At 36.9% G+C, this 24,280-nt stretch overlaps 1 long non-coding RNA gene across 2 annotated transcripts in view; it reads right to left on the minus strand.

Annotated features, from left to right (window-relative positions):
* Nucleotides 1–5,028: 5,028 nt before the first annotated feature.
* Nucleotides 5,029–24,280, minus strand: part of LOC143687678 (uncharacterized) — a 59,574-nt gene continuing 40,322 nt past the window's right edge. For both annotated transcript variants that reach the window (XR_013177638.1, XR_013177637.1), the window contains exon 3: nt 5,029–5,343. This is a non-coding gene — a long non-coding RNA (uncharacterized LOC143687678). The remainder of the gene's footprint in view (nt 5,344–24,280) is intronic.

Consider the following 24,280-nt stretch of genomic DNA (forward strand, 5'->3'; position numbering starts at 1 on the left):
ATGATAATCTTTCCCTGAAGCTCAATTAATATGTGATGCATCCATTTTACCTACTAATTTTTGATATACAAATGAACTCATTTTCATTTTTTTGCAATTTATTAATTTTTTTTCATACTTGGATTTATTTCTCATTGGGAAATTATGGAATGATCCACTGTAGTCATGTTTTCTAGTGCAAGTTTACTAAAATGAGTGGACTCTCAAATTAGGTAGCTGTAATTTGGTCAAGATTCTATCCTGTAAGGATGGAAATCACGATGAATAGATGAGTATTATAGCAATTCTACTGACTCTTTTTTAAATAAAAGATTTATTGAGCTATAAAATCCATACTTTTAGAGTACATACTTTTAAAGGGCTCAATTCAGTGGTTTTAGTACATTGACAAAGTTGTGAATTCTAGAATATTTCTATCACCCCAAAAAAGAAAACTCATAAACATTAACATTTCCTCCAATTCCATCCTTCCCCCAGCCCCTGGGAATCATTTTCTTTTTCTATGGATTTGCCTATCATGGACATTTCAACATAAATACAATTATACAACATGTGATCTTTTGTGTCTGGCTCCTTTCACTTAGCACACATTCAAATTTCATTCATGTTGTAACATGTATCAGTGCTTCATTCTTTTTATAGTTGAACAAATATTCCATGGTGTGCTGGTTTGAAGCTGTTATGTATCCCAGAAAAGCCATGTCCTTTTCCTGATCCAATCTGGTGGGGGCAGCCATGATTCTTAATCCTGATTCAATATTGTGAGGTGGAAACTTTGACTGAATTGTTTCCATGGAAATGTGACACACTCTCTTGTGGGTGGGGCCTTTGATTGGATTGTTTCCATAGAGATGTGACACACTCAATTGTGTTTTTTTAATTTTTTTATTTTTAACTTTTTATTGTATAGTGTAACATATATACAAAGCAAAGAAATAAAAAAGCAATAGTTTTCAAAATACTCTTCAACAAGTAGTTACAGGACAGATCTCAGAGTTTATCATGGGCTACCATATGATCCTCTCATATTTTCCTTCTAGCTGCTCCAGAACATAGGAGGCTAGAGGGTGTAAATATTTTTTTATCATCACAATCGACTTTTTTCCCCTTCTTTTTGTGTGAAAAGTAACATATATACAAAAAAGGTATAAATTTCAAAGCACAGCACCACAATTAGTTGTCACACATATTTCAGAGCTTGACATAGGCTACAATTCCACAATTTTAGGTTTTTACTTTTAGCTGCCTTAAAATACTGGCGACTAAAAGAGATTCAGCATTGATATTCATTTGTTAAGTCCTATCTTCTTTGTGTAACTCCACCATCACCTTTGATCTTTCCATCCCTCTCTTTTGGGGTGTTTGGGCTATGGCAATTTTAAATTTTTCATATTGGAAGGGTTTGTCACTATTACAGGGTAGGGAGATGGAACTATCTGATGTTCTGGAGAGGCTGGGCTAGGTTTCAGGACTTATCTGGACCAGAGACCCATCTGGAGGCTGTAATTTTCCAGAAAGTTACTCTAGTGCATGGAACCCTTGTGGAATCTTATATATTGCCCTAGGTATTCTTTAGGATTGGTTGGAATGGTCCTGGTTGGGGGTTGGCTGGTTATGATAGGTGGCAAGGTCTAACTGAAGCTTGCATAAGAGCAACCTTCAGAGTAGTCTCTCAGCTCTATTGGGCTTCTTTCTGCCACTAATACTTTATTAATTACACTTCTTTCCCCCTTTTTGGTAGGGGAAATTACCTACTAATTTTTGATAAACAAATGAACTCATTTTCATTTTTTTGCAATTTATTAATTATTTTTTCATACTTGGATTCATTTCTCATTGGACAGTTATGGAATGATCCACTGTAGTCACGTTTTCTAGTGCAAGTTTACTAAAATGAGTGGACTCTCAAATTAGGTAGCTGTAATTTGGTCTGAAACCCTCTAGGTTTCAGAACTTATCTGCACCAGGGACCCACCTGAAGGTTGTAGGTTTCTGGAAAGGTACTCTAGTGCATGGAACTCTTGTGGAATTTATATATTGCCCTAACTGTTCTTTAGGATTGGCTGGAATGGTCCTGGTTGGGGTTTGGCAAGTTATGATAAGCAGCAAGGTCTAACTGAAGTTTGCATAAGAACAACCTCCAGAGTAGCCTCTCGACTCTATTTGAACTCTCTCTGCCACTGATACTTTATTAGTTACACTTCTTTTCCCACCTTTTGTCAGGATGGAATTATTGATCCCATGGTGCCAGGTTTGGATTCATCCCTAGGAGTTGTCCACCACATTGCCAGGGATACTTTCACCCCTGGATGTCATGTCCCATGTAGGGGGAGGGCAATGATTTCACTTGCAGTTTTGGGCTTAGAGAGACTGAGGCCACATCTCAGCAACAAAATAGGCCCCCCAGAAATAAGTCTTAGGCATGTCTAGTGGTAGTCTAAGCTTCTTCGCTATCTAAATAAGCTTCACAAGAGTAAGCCTCATGATCGAGGGCATGCCCTATTGATTTGGGTGTCCCTAAAGTTTGACACAGTATCAGGGCATTACCTGATGGTAAGGTTTAATAGTTTTATATTCTTTCTCCCAACTCTCAGGGGATTAGATGGAGATTGACTCTCTTCCCATTCCAGGTGGGTCTTGATTAGTTGACTAGAGTCCTTTAAAACAGGAAACAATTTTGAGAAAACTCAGATGCAGACACTTGGAGAACAGTTGGTTCAGATCTAAAAGAGACACAAATTTGGAGATGGTTGGAGTGCCACCAAAGAGAGCAGATGCCGAGGCATGGACGTTTGGAAATACAAAGCCCAGAAGACATCAGCATTTGCCTTCCCATGAGACGCTAAATAAGGCAGAATCCAGAGTTATGTCCCAGAGGCGCTAAGTGAAGGACCACCGGTGTTTAGAGAGGAAAGCGCTGGCGTCAGGAGCTGGAAGCAACAGAACCAGGACAAAGACCATCCCATGTGACAAACATTGGCTTCCTTGAGTCTAGGTATCTTTCCTTGGATGCCTTAATTTGAACATTTTTATGGCCTTAGAACTGTAAACTTGTAACATAAATTCCCTTTTTAAAAGCCATTCATTTCTAGTATTCTGCATTCTGGCAGTGTTAGCAACCAAAACACATGGTATGACTAAAACATTTTAAAATCTGATATCAGCTGAGGGACATTTGGATATTTTCACTTTTCAGCCACTATGAATGATTCTATGAATATTAATGTATTTATTTTTGTGTGGACCAATGTTTTCATTTTACTGAATGTGTATATACCTAGAAGTATTATTTGTGGGTCATATGATAACTCTATTTTAGCAATTTTAAGAACTACCACGTTGTTTCCAAAAAGGGGGTATTACTCTACCTTCTCATTGTATGAAAAATGTATGAAGGCTCCAAATTATCCACACCCTTGCCAATACTTCTTGCCTTTTTAATTTTAGCTTTCTTAGTGAATGTGAAGCACTTTCTCACTGAGGTTTTTTTTTTTTTTTTTTTTTTTTTTTAATAAAGAAGACACCCCCAGGTCTCAGAATTCCAGGATCATTTGCAGGTCTTCTTTTTTTTTATTTTATTATTATTATTTTTTAATTACATGGGAAGGCACCAGGAATCGAACCCGGGTTCTCTGGCATGGCAGGCAAGCATTCCTACATGCTGAGCCACCATGGCCCACCCTCTCACTGAGGTTTTGATTTTCAATTCCCTAGTGACTAATGATGTTGAATTATCTTTTCTTGTGCTAATTGGCCATTTCTGTATCTTCTTTGAAGAAATATCTATTCAAATCCATTGCCCAATATTTAATTGGGTTATTAATCTTTCTTATTTTAAGTTATGAGGGTTCTGTATATGTCCTGGATACAAGTCCTTCTTCAGAAATATGATTTGCAAATATTTTCTCCCATTCTCTGGGTGGTCTTTTCAGTTTTTTTTAAATTAAGGAAGTGTAGGTTTACAGAACAGTCATGCATAAAACACAGGGTTCCCACATACCACCTCACCACATACACAATGCATTGGTATGGATCATTTGTTACAATTGATAGCACATTTTTATAATTGTACTATTAATTAAAATCCATAGTTTAACTTGGGGATCATGGTTTGTGTAGTGTAGTTCCATGGATTTTTTTTAAAAAATTTATTCTGTTACCGTATATACAAGCTATTTCCCCCTTTTAATCATCTTCAGATATCTATTTCAGTGCTGTTAATTTTATTCACAAAGTTGTGGTACCATCCCCACCATACCAAAACATTTGTATCACTCCAAATAGGAATCCTGAACATTATTAAGCCTAACTTTCTCATCCCCTAAACTAACCCCAACCAATGATAACCTATATTCTAGATTCTGGTTATTCCAGATTCTGAATCTTTTGCTTATTCTAATTGTTTCAAATCAGTGAGATCATACAATGGATATTTTTTCATGTCTGGCCTATTTCACTCAAAATGATGTCTTCAAGTTTCATCCATGTTGTCACATGTATCAGGGCTTTGTTTCTTTTCAGAGCTGAATAATATTCCATTGTACATTGGTACATATGAACATGGTATATATGAATATTGTACATATGAACATTGGGCTGCAAATATCTGTTTGCATCCCTGCTTTCAATACTTTTGGGTATATACCTAGTGGTGGAATTGCCAGGTACTCTGGTAATTCTATATTTAGCTTTCTGAGGAACTGCCAAACTGTCTTCTACAAGAGTTGCACTATTTTACATTGCCACCAAAAATGAATGAGTGCCTCCTATTTCTCCACATCCTCTCTAACACTTGTTATTTTCAATTTTTTTTAATAGCAGCCATTCAAAATGGGTGTGAAATTGCATCTCATTGTGGTTATTTTTTGGTTAAGTTTTTATTTCATAATCATAAACTTAACTCTGCAGTCTGGCTAGACTTGGAAGGGGTGGCTAGTGTACAACCTAAAGAACTGCAGTGAGAGCACAATAATTGAATGCTGAGCCAGACTAGGATACAAGAAAATTTATTAAATTTTTCCACAGTTGGCAATGGTTATCTTCTGGTTGCCTTTGCCATTCCTGGATGCAAAGTGTTCCATGGTGGGCGGTGGCATCTGCCTCATTGTGGTTTTGACTTGCATTTCCCTGATGGATATCAATGTTGATCATCTTGTGCTTTCTGGCCATTTGGAGAGATGTCGATTCACATCTTTTGCCTATATTTAAATTGGGTTGTCTATCCTTTTGTGGTTGTTGAAGGATTTCTTTATATATTCTTAACATTGTGGAAGAACTTGGTTGCAAGATATTTTGATATTATTGGCAAGAAAACGGTTGAAATGGAGTATCTTGATATCTAGGCTAAAAGGAAAAAGAACAGAAAACATAAAGATGCTATTTGGAATTAATGAACTGGAGATATCAATGACTAAGAGTTCATGTTATGATGGTAAGTGAACTGGAACTATGAAAGAATGAGAAATAGTGGGTATTACGTTGATTCATCCAAACGAACTTTTGATTTTGGTGATACAGATTAGAAGACTGAACAAGCTGTTGAAGTCATCCTCTATATGGTCAGTTCACATCCTACTTCATTGTTAGGAAGAACATTGGACCTGCCATTAGGTCATTCAGTTTAGCTACTAGCTACTGGCATCTCCATGAATGGTACTTCAATTCTATAAGTGTCACACTCCTTACTTTAAAGTGAAAAAGTTGATAAATCCAATTTCTGATATCATCATGTTCTAATTGTTTACATTATTTACACTTAACATCTCTTCCAGTATTCTCTGAACTTTAATCTCAGTCACTTTCTTACTGCTTTTTAATCCCCCATTATTTCTATCATGAGCTTTAATAGATTCTTTGGTTTGATTATTTTTCTTATATTCTTAATAGATTTTCCTTATAAGCATTTAATAGCTTTGTAATGGGTAATTTTCTCAGGAGAGCTGTACTAAAGGTAGAAAGAGGGATTGAAACATTTGATTGTTTACTTATTAAGCACTTTACATATACTATCTCATTTAAACCTTAAATGAAACCTATGGACCATTATTGTCACCTTTATTTATTTATTTTCTTTTTAAAATTTTATTTTACTTTTTCTTTTTTCTGCTTATATTTTTATTGAGAAATCGTCACACACACACAGTCCATATACAGTGCACAATCAATGGCTGACACCATCATCACATAGCTGTGCATCCAGCACATGATCATCTCTAAAATACCTGCACTGCTCCAGAAAAAGAAACAAAAAGAAAAAAGAAAAAAACATACACCTCATGCCCCATGACCGACCACCAGTACCCAATTTTTTACCACTCATCCACCCCTTCATTATCAATCCTTTCCCTGTCCCTACTTTTCCATCATCCGTCCAACTCTGAACAAAAGAAGCACCGGACACAAGGTTCCCACAATCACACAGCCACACTGCAAAAGCTATACAATCATCTTTAAGAATCAAGGCCACCAGAACACAGCTCAACAGTTCCAGGTACTTCTATCCAACCACTCCAATACACCACAAACTAAAAAGGGCTATCTATATAAAGCATAAGAATAAACTCCAGGATAATCTCAACTCTGTTCAAAATCTATCAGTCACCGAAATTTTATTTTGTTTCATTTCTCTCTTCCCCCTTTTAGTCAAAAAGGCCTCCTCAATCCCATTATGCCAGATCCCAGCTCATCCCAGGAGTCCTGTCATACATTGCCAGGGAGAATTACACCCCTGAGAGTCATGCACCTGCCAAGTTGGCTTCGAGAAAGAGAGGCCGCATCTGAGCAACAAATGAAGTTCCCTTCAGGTGACTCTTAGGCATAATTATAAGTAAACTTAGCCTATCCTTTGTGGAATAAGTTTCATAGGGGTGAACCCCAAGATCAAAGGCTCACCCTATTGATTTGTTTGTCCCCAGTGCTTGTGAGAATACCATGAGTTCCCCAGATAGTAAGGTTGAATAGTTCTTCCCTTCTCCCCAGGACTGCAAGGGGATGCAAATACTTTTTTATTCTCTGCCCAAATTACTTTGGGATACATCAGGGCATCACACTAACATGTACATACTAACAAGATCTCATACCCTATTCAATATTCCATATACCTATGGTGTTCAAATAAACTGACCATACAAGATAAATTAGATAATGTGCAAAATATAAATATTGTACCAAGTAAACATCTTTCCTTTAGGTCTCACACAGCACAAAAGTTGAAGTTTTAAAATATGGACCATATCATGCTTTACCCTGTATTCTTATTTACCTTAGTCCTATTCAGATCAGCTTCATTCATATCTCTAATCAATGTCTAACCACTTTTTCAACTTTTTAAAGTTGCTATATGGGATAATGCGGAGTCATTGCTTCAGAGCTCTAATTCTGAATCTCAGGCTTCATATGAATACAAAGTTTCTAGGAATGACCAGGTTATAAACAAACAGCTCAGTATCTCAGAATTTAGAAATCACAGTTACAACTCTGACTGCTATAAGAGCTTACAGTCTAGTACCCTTTACAATATGCCCCAACCTGATAACCATGCTCTCAACTTCAATTCACTGAGTTTGTACATTATAGTAGTCCATATGAGTGAGGCATGATAATATATATTGTTTTGTTTCTGACATTTCATTCAACATGCTGGAATCAAGATTCATTAACTTAGTTGCATGCCTCACAACTTCATTGCTTCTTGCAGCCACTCAGTAATCCGTTATATATATATATATACACCACAGTTCCCCCTTTCATTTCTCAGTGGTTGTATCCTCAGGCCACCTCCATCCATTGTAAACTGCAAACACTGCTGCCAAAAATACCAGTGTGCAAACGTTTACTCACGTCGCCACTCTCAGTTCCACCTAGCAATGGAGTTCCAGGATTGTATGGTAACCTCACCCCTAGCCACCTATGGAACCACCACATTGCTTTCCAGAGGGGCACACCTCTCAGCTTCCCTACCAACAGTGAATAGGTACATCTCTTTCTCCATATTTTCACCAGCACTAGTTTCTCTCTGTTCATTTTTATTTGCACAACATAGAATCCAACCTAAGTAAATAGACATGCCTGCACCACCATAATTTATATGAAGAATTTCCTTTTCTTCTGCAGAAAACCCATATCCCTCCCCACCTCACCTATGGACATTTAGCTTTGGCATAATGCCTTTGCTACTTTCAGTGGAAGCATACATTACAATTTTACTGTTGACCATTACTTCTTAGCTTGTATTGATTGTACTTTTTACTGTGTATCATCCATTTTCAACACCTTGAAATAATGACATTCATTTATCCTCCCTCATGCAAAAATATTTTTATATTGTGTGTTTAATCACCATCATTGTCTACTCTAGGAATTCCTAAGTTATACCATCTCAGTCTTTATCCTCTTTCTTTTTGATTTTATACTTGCCCCCAGCCCTTCTCCCTCAACCACACTCACATTCAACTTCATTCAGTGTACTTATATTATTGAACTACAATCAGGTACTATTGTGCTATCCATTTCTGAATTTTTACAGTCAGTCTTGTTACATAATTGATATTCCTTCAACACCAAATGCCCAATCTCTTCGTTATTTCTATCTCCTGATAACTGGTGTCCTTAACATTAACTCTCAAAGTTCACTCATTAATGTTAGTTCATATTAGTGAGACCATACATTATTTGTCATTTTGTTTCTGGCTAATTTTACTCAGCATAATGTCTTCAGGGTTTATCCACATTGTTACATGCTTCATGATATTATTCTGTCTTAAAGCTGTGTAATATTCCATTGTATGTATATACTACAGCTCGTTTAGTCACTCATCCATTGCTGTGCATTTAGGCCATTCCCATTTCTTGGTAATCATAAATAATGCTGCTACAAACATTGGTGTGCAAATGTCCATTTCTGTCCTTGTCTTCAATTCCTCTGAATATAAGCCTAGTAATGAGATTTCTGGATCATAATGCAATTCTATATTTAGCTTCCTGAAGAACCACCACACTGCCTTCCAGGGCAGTGGTCCCATTTTACATTCCCCCCAACTGTGGATATGTATGCCTCATTCTCCATATCCTCTCCAGCACTTGTTGTTTTCTGTTTTGTTTTGATAATGGCCATTCTAGTGGGTGTGAGATGATGCCTCATTGTGGTTTTGATTTGAATTTTCCTAATACCCATGTCACCTTTATTTTACAGATAAGTATATTGAGGTCTAGCAGTTAAATAGAATTTGATGGAGTCCCTATTGAAAGACTGATTTGTTTGCATCCAAAGCCAATTTTTAATCACTTCACAATCCTGGCTCAAAACACGGGCAAAGATACCTTCATAGGTCACCAAAGTATACTATCTTGGCCTGTCTCCCACAAATATTCCATATAAGGCTATGATTTGCATCTAAATTTCTTAAGTCTCTGATAAAATGAAATAACTATTCATTTTTATCCTGATGAATGTTACATTCAAAAGACTTTAAGAGAAACTTATTTTTTTAATAAACAATATTGAACACTTATTATGTGGCACAAACTGAGCATTATGTGCTCACAAAATAATGATAGGCTATGGCACCTACTCTCAAGGAATTACCATTTTATTTATTTTAGTCAGGTAAGTAAGTTTTAGAAGATATTACAGATTGTAATTTTGGGATATCTGTCCTGCTTAAAGTGTTGCCCATTTTTTTTCCTGAGAATTTTTCTTTACATGCAAGTCTTGAGCCCTGACACTCACGTGACTCTGCCCTCTTAGTGAAAATTTTGGTTCTGGAGTGGACCTGATTCTAGCTGGTTTAAACATTCTCCTTCCACATGGAATGGAGATCTGAATGCTAATGGGTCTCTGCATGTGGCTAGACTGTACAGGTAAAATATGAGAGCTGTGTGGCAACCATATTCTAGTATATGGAGAGAGAAAGAAATCAGGCTGGTTTTAAAAAAAATAGCAAAAAATAAAGTAGAAAAGAAAAGAAGACAAGATGAGAGACTGAGAAAAAGACACTCCCCTCTCTTTTTTTTCAGTTTCGGTTCTTTGCTGAGGCTTGGCTGCATTTGTGCCTTCTTTCTTATTGTAGCTACCCTTTAAATTGTTCAGTAGAGTCTCAGTAATACATATTATGATAAGCTCCTCTCTAGATATAGAGGATGGCAAAAGGGATATTATTGTCAATTTTTAACATGGTAGAGGGCTAAGGGACTGGCAATATTTCATTGATGAGGTAAAACCTCAGCTGAGTTTTGAAAGGTGAGTGATGTTTTTCAGTCAGACAGTCTGGGGAGCTGGGAAGAGCATTCTAAAGACATTTATTTGGATAGAAAAGCAAAGATCCAGAGCTTGATGTAATGATTTGGGAACTCTATACTCTTCCATCTGCTGATCCTTAGTATCCTTAACCAGAATTATATTCTTGCATTTGTAAAGAAGCATTAAAATACTGTTTTCAAAAGAAAAATGCTCCAGCCATTAATTATATGGGAGGTCTGGCTCTGAACCTAAATAATGGGGGGCTGGTGAGGCACAATATAGAATAAAGAGAGCAAACAATTTTGGTGAATGTAAAGCTGAGTGCCTCTTATACCTACAGAAATGAAAACCCCCCATAGAGGTGCTATCCATTCTTGCCCTCTGTAGACCTAATATTCAAGCTTTGAAATATCTTGTTTCCTTTCAGGCCCTGTAAGAAAACACACATTTAAAAACAAAATAACATTTCATTTTTACCCCACTACTGTCTTAACTGTTGGAGCCTGAAGTTATTCTACTGGGGTCATTTGCCACAAAGAATGAGCACTGTGACTTTCTTGAACATGATCCTCTGCTGTATCCTTGGCTGACTTTCTATCTATTACATCTACTGTGCTATTGCTCCCAGATGGAAAGGCATTGTAGCAAAGCAACAATCAGCAGTAATGTAGCTTCTAGAATGACCAAGCCTTTGACCTTCCAGGGATGCCAGTGGAATTCCAGAATTTTATTTTGTCTCTACTTGGTCAATATCAGACTCAGTTGAATATGATCGATTAACCTGCCCAGGGTCCACATGATGACTATAAATATAGAGAATATATTTAAATGTAAGACTATATATAAAGAGCTGAAATATATTAAACCAGCCAGAGAACAATAGGATTAATAGGTCTCTAATATATTTTATTGTATTCCACAGAGTATGATATGACAAGACAGAGTTTACTCTCACTTCTCCTACTTTTCTACCCCATATTCATTCCTTATGCAAGGAGCATCCTTGGAAAAAATACAAAGAATCTTTAGAAGAATAATGCAACTGAATTATGTTCTGAAAGGCAGTCAACAGGGAAAAAAATTATGTCTTACAAATGCTTCTCTCAAGATTCTGAAGACCCCAAAATCCCATCCAATGATTCACTGAGTGGTTTCAGGAGCGGAGCCCAGAATGTAAAGGACTTGAAGTAAATCCCTCAAGATTGAGCCTGGAGTCGCACAATCAAGGAAGGGTGGTAGGAGAGACTCAAGGAGTCTTAAGTAAGGAGAGAAGAGAGAAAAAGATTGGTGAGAAATAGTCAAAACAGTATGGTGTTTGTACGTACTGAAGATGACATCTGCATTTTTTTATAACCTTGTATGTTTCATGATTATCTAATAGCAAAGGTGCTTGCCCTTTTGGTTAAGTTTGACACTGAAGGTCTTTCTAGACTCTTTGGGATTGAAAAGAGACTATACCTCTCTTCTTCCATTACATAAGCTCATTCCTATCTGTTTCCAATTTGTGTTTTATTCCTTTCCTCTAGGAATGTTCATGCTCTGTTTAGGCTGATTTACTGATTTTTCTTAGATAGATCAGCTTTGAAGTTAAATAATTCCTTATGTAAAAAAATCCACTTTAGAAATTCACAATGTGTACTTATGTATGACAAGTAAGAGTTCAACATTTTGATAAGATACTGGCAAATTTCCCTTCAAATAAGTAGTAACAATTGAAATTAAATTAAATTTAAATTGAATTTAGCACTGAGTATCCATGAGTATTGCCATTTTTAAGTTATGCAATACCAAACTTCTAATTGTGTGTCTATCAAATAGTAAATAACTTTAATTTGCATTTCTTTAATGTCATGAGGTTGAAAATCTTTTCAAGTGTTTATATGCCATTGTGTTTTTCTCTGTTTCCCTTTTGTGGTTAAATTTCATATTCTTTATAAAAATTCCTATTACAATTGTTAAAATCATTTGTAAGAGCTTTTTATGTGTGAAGAAACTAATCTCTTCTTCTGTCTTATTTGTTACCCAAATATTTTTCCTTTTAGGTTGCTTTGTCTTTTTATTTATTATGGATGTATACCCTAGTAAAATCTACTAAGATTAGTGTGAGATGATGGTAAGTTAATTGAATAAAAAAAGAACATTAAAAATTCATTTGGTTTTATCTATATTGGGAACAATTTGCTTGAATTGAAAATGAAAAAATAAAATAGTAATGAAATTTACAGAATATTTTGGAATAAATATAACCAGAAAGTCCTGTATCTCAAAACAGAAATCTATATATTGTATTATGGGATATAATGTAAGATATGAACAAATATCAATTAGTACCATATTCAGAATGTGACAAATTAACCTCTTTTATTCCAAGTTAAAACATACTTTTAATAAAATGGCACTGCACTTTTAAAAAAAAAGCAGGACACTAAATTTAAAAATCAAACCAACAAATAAATGCTAAAGAACAACTCCTAAAACTGTGAAACAAGCAAACAGTTATAGAGTTCTTGGCTTATCAAATATTAAAGTTGATTAAAAGTTATTATACTATAAAGTTTGATAATAGCAAAATAATAGACAAATGATCAGTAAAAAAGAACAATACAGGTAATATATATGATCTCACTGATGTCTATATATTTGTCTTTGCATGGGCAGGCACCAGGAATCGAACCCAGGTCTCCAGCATGGCAGAACTTTCCTGTCACCATGGCCCACCCAATACAAATAATATCTAGAAATGCACCTAGTATATATTGCAATATAATATGTGGCATTACATCACAGTGAAATTTCAGTTCAGTTAGGAAGTGAGCCATATCTCCCATCAAGAACTGTTCAGATCTTAATCCACATGCCTGTGGGTGTGAACCCATTCATAAACAGACCTTGTGAATATGCCATTATTTGTGAGTAGGATCTTTGGGGTAGCTTATTTAGATGAGGCCAAACTGAATCAGGGTGGGCCTTAATCCGTGACTGGGATGCTTATAAGGCAGAGGAAATTTGGATGCAGTTAGTCAGAAGAAGCCAGAAGTCAGAGAAGGACAGAGGGGAAGACCAAAGAAACAGATTGTCCTGTTTTCAAGGTAGAGATGCAGGCTGTACTGTTTGAAAGGATGTATGTACCCTAGAAAAGCCACAGTTTAATCAAAATCCCATTTCATAAAGGTAGAATAATCCCTATTCAATACCGTATGTTTGAATCTGTAATCAGATCATCTTCCTGGAGATGTGATTTAATCAAGAGTGGTTGTTAAGCTGGATTAGGTAACGACACGTCTCCACCCATTTAGGTGGGTCTTGATAAGTTTCTAGAGTCCTATAAAAGGGGAAGCATTTTGGAGAATGAAAGAGATTCAGAGAGAGCAGAGCAGAACGACATAGCCATGAGAAGCAGAGTCCACCAGCCAGTGACCTTTGGAGATGAAGAAGGATAATGTCTCCTGGGGAGCTTCATGAAACCGGAAGCCAAGAGAAGAAACTAGCAGATGACACATTGTTTGCCATGTGCCCGTCCAGATGAGAGAGGAACCCTGAGCGTATTCACCATGTGCCTTTCCAGATGAAAGAGAAACTCTGACTGCGTTCGCCACATGCCCTTCCACTTGAGAGAGAAACCCTGAACTTCATCAGTCTTCTTGAATCAAGGTATCTTTCCCTGGATGCCTTTCTCTAGATACTTTTCTCTAGACTTGTTTAATTGGGACATTTTCTCGGACTTAGAACTGTAAACTAGCAACATTAAATTACTCTTTTTAAAAGCCATTCTGTTTCTGGTATATTGCATCCTGACAGCTGGTAAACTAGAACACAGGCCAAGGAACCCCAAGCCTTGTGGTAAAACAGCATGAAAAAGCTAAAGCCTCCAGGTAAAACCATGATTTTGGACTTCTAGCTTCCAAAACTATGAGACAATAAATTCCTGTTGTTAAAACCAGCCCATTATGTGGGATTTGTCATAGCAGCTGGGCAAACTAGGGCACATGTCTATCGTAAAATGAGTTTGATATATAGTTACTAACCTGAAGAGATGCCCATACATGTTTTTGGATAACAGAAGCAAGTAAAAGAGAATGAGTATCATGTGATCTTATCATGGTTAAAACAAAAAATAAAAATAAAACTACATGTGGTTGGAGATGGGGCATTGGAGGGTAGAGATAGGAAAAATAATTTAGCCAGATGGAAAAAAAGGTACAATATTAAGTGAAAATTTTATCTATGGTGTTATTCCCTGTGTGCATATGGACAAAGACGAGAAGTTATAAACTGAGCAAATAGAGAAAGTAAATCAGTATGTGTAAAGCTCTGGGCTTTTTCGTACATTTAGAATTCCAAATTAACTTGATTTAAACACAACAGTTCTCAAAATTATTTGATCATAGCACTTTAAAATTTTTTAAAACAATTTTTATTGTGAAAAATAAAATACACAAAAAGCAATACATTTCAAAGCACAATGCAACAATTAGTTATAGAACAGATTTCAGAATTTGTATAGGTTACAATTCCACATTTTAGATTTTTACTTCTAACTGTTCCAAGACACTGGAGACTAAAAGAAATATCAATGCAATCATTTAGCAGCCATACTTATTTGTTAAATCCTGTCTTCTCTGTTATAACTTCAACTTCTCTTTTGATCTTTCTCCCAATCTTTAGAGGTATTTGGACTATGCCCATTCTAAATTTTGCATGTCGGAAAGGGCTGTTAGTAATATGGGATGGGGGTGGAACTAGTTGATGTTTTGGAGAGAGTTGTCCTCTGGGTTTCAGGACTTACCTGGCCTAGAAACTCCTCTGGGGGTTGTAGGTATCAGAAAAGTAACAACAGTGCATGGAACCTTTGTAGAATCTCAGTTAGAGCCGTAGGTGTTCTTTAGCATTGGCAGGAATGGTTTTGGTTAAGGTTTGGCAAACAGCAGTACTTAGCTAAAGCTTGCTTAAGAGTAGCTGCCAGAATAGCCTCTCGGCTCTATATGAACTCTCTCAGCCGCTATACCTTATTTTGTTATAAGTCTTTTCACCTTTTCGGTCAGGAAAGCATTGCCAATCCCATGGTGCCAGGACCAGGCTCATCCCTGGTAGTCATATCCTGCATTGCCAGGAAGACGTTCACCCTTGGATGTCATGTCCCACATAGGGGGTAGCGGGAGATAATGATATTACTTTCAGATTTAGGCTTAGAGAGAGTGAGGCCACATCTGAGCAATAAAAGAGGTCCTCTGGAAGTAACTCTTAGGCATAACTATAGATAGGCTTAGCTTCTACACTACATACATAAGCTTCACAAGAGCAAGCATCCAGATCAAGGGCTTGGCCTATCAATTTGGGTGTCCTTAATGTTTGAGACAGTATCAAGGGTTTTCCTGGTGGTAAGGTTTAATAGTTCCATATTTTTTCCCTATCCTTCAAGGGACTTTGCCAATGTCTTTTATGTTGTTTTGTTTTTAAATATTTTTATTGAAATCTCTTCACACACATACAATCCATTGAAAGTATACAATCAATGGCTCACAGTATCATTAAATAGTTGTGTATTCATCACCATGATCATTTTTAGAACATTTGCATCACTCCAGAAAAAGAAATAAAAAGAAAAACTCATACATCTCATACCCCATAACCCCCCCATTGACTATAGTATTTCATTCTACCCATTTTTTTTACCCCTCACCCCCCATGTTATTTATTTATTTTTCAAACTTATTTTTTTATTCATCTGTCTATACCCTGGATAAAAGAAGCATCAGACAAGGTTTTCACAATCACATAATCACATTGTAAAAGCTATATAGTTATACAATCATCTTCAAAAATCAAGGCTACTAGGATACAGTTCAATAATCTCAGGTACATCCCTCTAGTCACTCCAATATGCCACAAACTAAAAAAGGATATCTAGATGAAGCATATGAATAAAACTCCAGCATAACCTCCTGACTCTATTTGGAATCTCTCAGCCACAGAAACTTTGTCTCATTCTCTCTTTGCCCTTTTGGTCAAGAAGGCTTTCTCAATCCCATGATGCTGGGTTTGGCTCATCCCTGGAGTCCTGTCCCACATTGCCAGGGAGATTTACACTCCTTTGAAATCATGTATGGGGAAGGGCAGTGAGTTCACCTGCTGAGTTGCTGAGAGAGAGTCTGCTGATACTTTTAGATCTTCTGCTTAACATACTCTGGGATGTATCTGGGCATTACATTAAGCTATATAGAATCACAAGCCCTCTTTCTCATTCTGGGCTGCATGTGCTTGGGTTTTTAAAATATTCTATCCAGATGGGTTTAGTTAAATTATGTTTTGGATACAATTAACCTCTCTTCCTTTGGTTTTATAGGACTTTCATAGGTGAAGTTCTAAAATACAATGTCCTCCTTATCCCTGTATTCTCATTTATCTTAGTCCTGACCTGATCGGCTTCGATCTTATCTCTAATTTAAGCTTGATGTCTTTTTCAGTTTCTTTATTCCAAATGCGACCATACAATATTTGCACTTTTGTTTCTGGATTATTTTGTATCTCATAATGTCACCTAAGTTCATTCACATCTTTGCGTGCCTCACAATTTTGCTCCTTTCTGTAGCAGCACACTATTTGAACCTACGTATATACCCCAGTTCGCCATTTTACTTCTCAGTCAGTGTATACTTTAGCCACCTCCATCCATTGGGCATCATGCATAATGTCCAAAGTCAACAATCCATGTCTCACATTATCATCCCTTAGTAGGATAATCATCAACACTCTCAATTTTAGACAATTTTCATTGATCCAAAGAGAAAAGTAACTGATAAACACACCTTCACCAAAAAGAAAATCCAAACTTCCCCTCAATTCTTATCTTCCCTCTGCAATTGTTTACCCATGGTAGTGCTGTGGTGCTATTGATGTCTTCCTGTTAAACACAGCCCACAGCAAGCAAAAGTAGTTTCCCCCATACCCTGATTTTATTTACTCTTTGTACAAGATTCATACCTTTGAAACAGTGCATGCAAGAACTTATTTATATTTGTAGTGTTAATTGGTGAGATATTTGGCTGTATATACCCCTTTCCATCATGTTCACCTTCAATATGGCAAAAACATTTGTGTTCATTTGCAAGCTGCCAGAATGCAGTATACCAGAAATGGAGTGGCTTTTATAAAGTGGAATTTAATAGAGCACAAGTTTACTGTTCTAAGGAAATGAAAGTGTTCAAATTAAGACCTCAAGAAGAGGTTATCTTCATTCAAGAAAGGCTGATGGGTCAGGAAAACCTCCATCAGCTGGGTAGTCACATGGCTGGCATCTGTTGATCCCTTGCTCCTAGGTTCCATTGCTTTCAGCCTCTGTTTCTGAACTTTACATCTCCAGGGCTGGCCTTCATCTGTTGGCTTCCCTTGGCTCTCTTCAAGTTCTGGTTTGCTTAACATCTCATGGCAATGTCTGCTGGGCTCCAAGCATCTCCAAACATCCATGTCTCTTCTCTACATGTCCATGTTTGTGTCAGCTCTGTTGTGAAATTTTTGTCAGCTCTGAGGCTTCTATCATTTCTGACTCTCTCCAAATTATTTCCTCCTTTAAAGGATTCCAGTAATCTAATCAAAACCCACCTGGAATGGGTGGAGTCACATCTCCATCTAATCAAAAGATCACACCCACAATTGGGCTTGCCTCATCTTCATGGAGATAATTTAATAAAAGTTCCTACCATATAATATTGAATTGGGATTAAAATAAATGGCTGCTACCACAAGACTGACTCAAGATTAAAACAAGCCTTTTCTGGAGGTACACAATAGATTCAAAATTCAAAATGGCATGATACTTATAAACTCACTAATGAACTGCCTTCACTTCAATCCATTTCCTGACATTTAAGTTCAATCTTCTTAGCTAACTGTTCACACATTCCTAGCTTCTGGGTATCTCTAGATCCCCTACATTTTGTATTATAAGCCTCTGAGTTTACCTTTACCAAGGTCATAAACACGAGATTATACAATATCTATCCTTTCATGCCTGGCTTATTTCACTCAGTATTATATCCTCAGGGTTCATCCATTTTGTCATATGCTTCAGGACCTCATTTCATCTTACTGCAGGAAAATACCCCATCATATGTATATACCACATTGTGTTTATCCACTCATATGTTGATGGGTGCTTAAATTGTTTCCATCTGTTGGCAATTGTGAACAATGCTGCTATGAACATTGGTGTGCAAATGTCTGTTTGTGTCACTGCTTTCAACTCTTCTGGGTATATACTGAGTAGCGGTATTGCCGGGCCATAGGGCAACTCAATATTTAGTTTTCAAAGGAACCACCAAACTTTCATCCATACCAGCTGTACCTTTATACATCCCACCAGTAGTCCATAAGTGTCTCAATTTCTCCAGATTCTTTCCAACATTTGTAGTTTCCTGTTCGTAGGTGTGAGATGATATCTCATTGTAGTCTTGGTCTGCATTCCCTTATAACTAATGAAAATGAGCCTCTCTTCATGTGTTTTTTAGCCATTTGTATTTCCTCTTCAGAAAAATATCTATTCATATCTTTTGCCCATTTTATAATTAGGTTGTTTGTTCTTTTGTGGTTGAGTTTTATGATTTCTTTATGTACACAGGATATCAAACCTTTATCAAATAAATAATTTCCAAATATTTTCTCCCATTGAGTTGGCTGCCTCTTCATCTTTTCGACAAAGTCTTTTCAGACTTTGATTTTGAGGAATTCCCATTAATTTTATCTTTCATTGCTTGTGTTTTGGGTGTAAAGTTTAGTAAGCTACCTCCTATTACTAGGTCTTGAAGATGTTTCCCTATATTTTCTTCCAGGAGTTTTATGGTACTGGCTTTTATATTTAGGTCTTTGATCCACTTTGAGTTAATTTTTGTATTAGGGTTAATATAGCATTTTAAAAAAATCAGGTAATAATAATTACTATCCATATCCAGTTGAAAAGTGTGCTATTTGAAACACTGCTCTGAAAATTGGTGACTGTGTGATGTTTCCCCATTTGCTTAAACCTAGGAGAAAACCTCAAACTACCACATATTCATTAATGTTCCACAACTAATAAACTTATATATGCCTTTTAACCTCAGAGTGGCTCCCAATCCTAAAACAGGTCACAAAACACTCATTAGCAGCAAAGGTCATGCAGCATTGTGTTTAAAAAGAGTGGCTTTAGTTAGTCATCCTATCTAAACTTAGTTTCTTTATCTATAAAATGGATAATGCTTTGACTTTATTATAAGGATGCAACAAAGTAATATATATAATTCACCTGATACATAGCAAATGGTCAGAATAATATCAATTATTACTGAGACATGGTTCTTTTATCCCCTCCTTATATTTTCTATAATTTCTTGGAGGAAGATTCAGGGAAAGCCATCATCAGTGGTCCTTCAGCTCCCTTCTCTACGATACCAGTTTTAATTGTTAGGGTACTAAGTGAAAGAGGAAGAATAAGCTGAATAGCTGGCTGAGAAACCCAATGAGGTGAAATCACTGACTTTTTTTTTTTTTGCATAGACAGGTACCAGGAATCGAACCTGGGTCACTAGCATGGTGACTGTACTTTTTTGATGATTTCTTGAGGAAGAGACTGCTATTTGCTTCCCAATATCCATTATTCCCTGCTCCTTAGTAAAATAATTCTAATTTTATTCTGAGTGGCATTGTGCCCAACTAAATGGCCACACCATTCATCTTCTCTTGCAGCATAGTAACCTTGAACCTATTGATAAATGCTGTAACTTCCTTGAAGGCTACCTTTATAAAGGGTAGTTGACTCATTAGCTGACTCATCTGGCTTTCTCTTTCTAAGTAATAAAAATACTTATGCAACTGCTGGAACTCTAACAACCATTTTGTACTATGGGATGATTTTACAAATAAAAGCCACCTGTCAGGGTGGTATAACAGAAAACTGAAGGACCCAACACTCATTACTATAAAGCAGCCTACCAGCTCTGAGACGTTTATCTCTAAATGTCTTTATATGAACAAGAAATAATCTTCTGTATTAGTTAGGCCACACTTATCTTGAGGTACACTTTCTATGCAACCATATCTAATTAATATATCACTACTCCCAGGATGCTGGAGAAATCATGGACATACTTAGTGGCCATCTCCCAACCCTCACCTACACCCTGTTTTCCCCCTCTTGATTGTTTGTGTGCAGGTGTTTATGTTTCCACTCTTGTTTGTTTGTGTACAAGAGTTTGCCATGTTTCTACTCTTGCTTGTTTGTGTGTGTTTTGGTCTGCCAAAGCTGCTGGAATACAATACATCAGAAAAGGATTGGCTTTTATAAAGTGGATTTATTAAGTATAAATTACAATTCTAAGGCTGTAAAAACATTTAAATTAAGGCACCAACAAGAGGATACCTTCTTGCAAGAAAGGCTGATCAGTTCTAGGTTTTCTCTGACACATGGGATGGCGCATGGCAACATTTACTGGCCCTTTGCTCCTGGGTTTCATTGCTTTCAGCTTTTGGTTCCAGTGGCCTCCCCTCTGAGCTTTGGGGGCCCTCACTTATGTTCTCTGGGGCAAACTCTGGATTTCGTCTTTTAGTTTAGCATCTCTAAACATCTGTGTCTTGGTTTCATTTCTCTGCTCTTCATTTCAGTTCTCTCAACTCCTGTGAGTCCTTCCTAATACCTCCCAGGGAATTTCTGTCTTCTCCAATCATCTGTGTCTGTCTGCTCTCTGTGGCAGCTCTGAGTTCTTTCTCTCCCTGTAAGCTCTTTTAAGGACTTCAGTAAATGAATTAAATGGATTAGTACCTTGAATGGACGAGGTCATAACTCCATGGAAATAATCTAATTAAAAGGTCGCACCCACAATTGGGTGGGTCACATCTGCATGGAAACAACTTAATCAAAAGATCCTACCCTACAATAGGTCTGCACCTACAAGACTGGATTAGGATTAAAAGAGCATGGCTTTTCTGGGGTACGTAACAGTTTCAAAACAGCACAGTATGAAAGTATTTGCTATGCATCCATTTGTGCTTATTTGCATCCAGGTTTGGTATGATTGCATTTTGCAAGAGACTGCATACAGCTAGAGCAGATATTGAATTTTAACCAGCCCCAGCTGCTTGCCGGGGCAAAAGGTTGCTCACTGGCAGAGCCCCCTGCCCTGGAGGGTAGAAAAGCACAGCACTCAGACAATGCAGATATCCTTCATCTCCAATGTGATGAGAGGCATGCAAAACTCCTGAGCGGTTGGTCTTCCCAGGACGATCAGCTGCAATTGATTCCTCATCTCAACCCCAGGGGTTTGACCAAGGTAGGATCCCTTCCTCTGCTCTTTTGAACCCTCTGTGCTGGGTAAGTAATGAAGTGATTATTTTCTGGAAGGATCTGTTTGCCTGAGCCTGTGTTCCCATGTTGCAACATGTTGTACAGCAACTTGCTCCTTAAAAGGCTTGTCAGAAATTAGGAAGGGGTTTAAAGAAATTGTATTTAAGTTTTCTAGATATTATATGAGAAGTATAAAACAAGTTTTAAAAATTGATATCAATCTCAATAACTCATGGAACAGCTTTGATAAAACTGATGGCTGTACTAAGGTTGTCAGTGGGTTAGGGACTGGATCACTTTTATTAGGAAATTCCCCAGAAATTTCTAATTTCAGGTCAAGACCATGAAGCCAACTACAAAGGTAAAGCAGCACAGATTATGGAAGAGACATATGCCTAGACCTTAAGGGCTGATATCTATGATGTTAACTAAAGTTCACAGGACCTTTGGGGTGTGAAAGGAAAGTGAAAAGGACGTAAGAAAGAATGTGAAAGTTTGTGGAGGGTGAGTTAGCCTAATTAAATAATTACTGATTTCCTCCTAGCAGAGTCTGAGAACAGTTACAACTCATAAATGGAAACTTGGAGCTTAGAAGTCAATTGAATTAAACTAAATTTCATTTACATAAGTGGTTAATACTGCACATCAGATACTCGGGGTAAGAGTTCAGGACTACAGATTCTTGTGGTCCAAGCCAGGTCTATTAACTAGAATCTCTAATCATATTTATGAATCTCAATTTTAAAATTTTCTAGAAAATTCTGATGCATAGTGTGCTGGTTTGAATTTGTGGACCCCAGAAAAGCCATGTCCTTTAATTCAGTATTGCTGTCTGGGAGCTTTTTGATTGTTCCCATGGAGATGTGACCCACCCAATTGTGGGTAGTAACTTTTGATTATATGGCTTCTGGGGAGCTGTGACTCCACCCATTCCACATGGGTCTTGATCAGTTTACTGGAGTCCTTTAAAAGAGGAAATATTTTGGAGAGAATCGCTTTTAGAGCTGCGAGAACCACAGAGTCCACCAGCCAGCGACTTTTGGAGATGGAGAAGGAATATATCCCTGAGAGAGCTTCAAGAAACAAGAAGCCTGGAGAGAAAGGAGCAGACATTGCCAGGTTCACCATGTGCCATTCCAGTTGAGATAGAAACCTGGAACTTCATTGGCCTTTCTTGAATGAAGATAACCACTTATTGGTGCACTAATTTGGACATTTTTAAAGACTTGCTTTAATTGGGACATATTCTCAGCCTTAGAACTATAAACTAGCAACTTATTAAATTCCCCTTTTTAAAAAGCCATTCCATTTCTGGTATATTGCATTCCAGCAGCTAGTGACCAGAACATATAGTCAGATAGGGAAGTACTTATTTAATGCATAATTTGTGCCTGACACTTTAATTTTCTTTTTTAAACCTTACAAATACTGCATGAGTCTGGCTTATTTTCTACATCTTGGAGTTAAGGAAATTAAGCCTCAAATAAATTAAGTAACAGCTCTAAAATTCCAGAAAGATAGATTTGATTGGATTTTTATAATAGAGCAGCCTGCTTAAGGAACTTTTTTTAAGAACAAAAGAGCCAACTGGTATACCAACATGATCTACCTGGGATATATCAACAAATTAGGTTCCTGGAGGAGAGGGAATGCTGGATTTATTGTGGACACTCAGGTGTAAAAATGTCACTTCTACCTACTTTACCTTTTTTTCGAGGATTTTTATTTCTTGTATCCCCTTACATTAGGTTTCCATACTCTGATAAACGTTATGATAAAAAAAGATCAGAAACCAACATAATTTCAGAAGACTGTTTTGTTGTTGTACCATATTTGTTATTGGGAATTATGAACCTGAGAAAATTCAATTTAGTAGAAAAGTTATACTTGTCTTACAGCTTGCAGTCTAGTAAAGAAGGCGGAAACACACACACACGCATACACAGACAAACATGTGCACATAAAAATAAGGCAAGTATCAGTAAACATCCAAATAGGTCTAACAAGAGGATAGCTACAATTACAAACATAACAGATACTTGCTACTAAGAATGGACAGTAATGAAGTAGAGTTAAACTGGGTGTGTCTGTACTCATAAGCCCTAATGAGGGGCCAACCAAGAATTTTATATCCAGTGAGACTTTCTTTCAAAAATGAGGAAGTCATTAAGACATTCTCAGACACACAAATGCTGAGGGAGTTCATTACTACTAGCCCTGCCTTATAAGCAATGCTAAAGGGACTTAAGCATTCAGACTTAAAGGAAAAGAACATTAGATAATGTATCAAAGTGGCATAAAGAAATAAAGTACTCTGGTAAAGGTAACCCTTTGGGTAATTACAAATGCTAGTACTATTGTATTGTATTGTATTGCATTTGTTGGTATGTAACACCAGTCCTTACTTCTTATAGGTGCTAAAATGAAAATACATAAAAGGTAAAGATAAAGCTATGCCTCTGGAGTTAAAATGTACAAAGATGTAATTTGTAATAAATATAAAAAAAGGTGGAAGAACAGTGGGTGTGATGGCTTGAAACCATTATGTACCCCAGAAAAGATCATGTTCTTTAAGTCCAGTCCTGTGAGTGTAAACTTACTGTGTGTGGAACTTTTTGATGAGGTTATTTCAGTTGAGATGTGACCCACCTTGGTCTTACTCCTTGTACTGGAGTCCTTTATAAGAAGATAAAGGATGCAGACAAGCACACAGAGAGAAAGACCCAGAAAAG

This window comes from Tamandua tetradactyla, chromosome 1, assembly GCF_023851605.1.
Source record: "Tamandua tetradactyla isolate mTamTet1 chromosome 1, mTamTet1.pri, whole genome shotgun sequence".
Lineage (NCBI taxonomy): Eukaryota > Metazoa > Chordata > Mammalia > Pilosa > Myrmecophagidae > Tamandua > Tamandua tetradactyla.